The 1275-nt window shown below is 38.4% G+C and overlaps 1 pseudogene; it reads right to left on the minus strand.

Annotated features, from left to right (window-relative positions):
• Positions 1–463: 463 nt before the first annotated feature.
• Positions 464–1037, minus strand: LOC136128523 (shugoshin 1 pseudogene; annotated as a pseudogene).
• Between the last annotated feature and the right edge of the window lie 238 nt (positions 1038–1275).

A 1275-nucleotide genomic window follows, 5' to 3' on the forward strand; every position in this document is an offset into this window, starting at 1 on the left:
TGCTTTCTCCTCTTTTAGGACTCTTGCTCATTTTACTTTGCCTTAAAAGCGTAAGATGAACCTTCACTGTCAAATTGAAATTGTGAGCATTGCTTGTACTGACACTTCCATCTAATTTTTTTGGAAATAATGTTTTTTTTTTCTTTTGAAAGTTTCACTTTTGCCCTCTTAATGTCTTGAAGTAGAGTTCAATTTCCTTGTTCTGTTAGCTTTCCTCTCCTCTTTTTCTTCCTTGTGCATCTCTATGCTAATTTTAGTTTGTTCAGACTTAGACTCTAAATTGACCTGTTTTAGCAATGCTTCCTGGAAGCATTAGCTTTGGCCCTTGTTCCACTGACAAATATTTTGTCCTACATTTTCAGGCATGTATATTTACTAGCAGATCTGAAAATATAATTTGTTTTCCAATTCAAAAGTTTCTCCATCCAAAAGATTGGTTTTGAAGATACCCAATGAAGCACACTTAGAGAGGTTGATAAAAACCTTTCTTTAAAGTGAGGTGGACCAATCCAGTTCTATGGAGGACATTATTAGTGGACTTACCTTCACCTTAACTAGAAGATGCAAAATCAAATTCAAATCTTTCTTGATAAATAACAGATACTTGCTTTTCTATTTGGAATAATTCTTCTTGTTCTGGAAGGCCAGCTTCCTGAAGAGGAACTAACAAATCCTTCACAATACACCCCTGGAGATGTTATCCATGCTGGAGTCCTTTCCAGAGGGATTCACTATGTCCCAGGTCTGAGCAGTTTACTCTGTCTGCTGTGAAGTAAGTTTTACTTTTAACGCACATAGATAACATGTGAGGTGGTGAGATTATTTTCTCATCTGTAACTGGACATCTTGTGCTTCTCTCACTTTGTATTTTTCATTTTCCAAGACTAAAACCAACATTCTGTTGTTGTCCTGGTTATTCTTCAGCAGTTTACAAGTGTTAGTGATACTTCAGCATGGTGTCATTTCTCTCTCCTTTGTTTCCTTCTTTATTCTACACTGTACTGAAAAAACTATTTAAGGCACATTTTCTGGGCCATCTTCTGCCTTGGCCACCTCCTCTGCCTCTGTGCTTTTCCTCTTCACACTCCAGGCTCTGGGAAGCTGGCTGGCAGCCCTGGGACCTCCATGTCTGTGGCTCTATCTCCCCACCAGAGACTTCTGTGACCATATTCAAAATTGTTCTCTGCAGTAGCATAAAGTTTGTCTGAGAGGCTACGATCTCTGGACTTTTAATACAGTGAACCTGATTTGTGCTCAAAGATGAAAAGAGAAGTA

The sequence above is a fragment of the Phocoena phocoena genome, chromosome 9 (genome assembly GCF_963924675.1).
Source record: "Phocoena phocoena chromosome 9, mPhoPho1.1, whole genome shotgun sequence".
Lineage (NCBI taxonomy): Eukaryota > Metazoa > Chordata > Mammalia > Artiodactyla > Phocoenidae > Phocoena > Phocoena phocoena.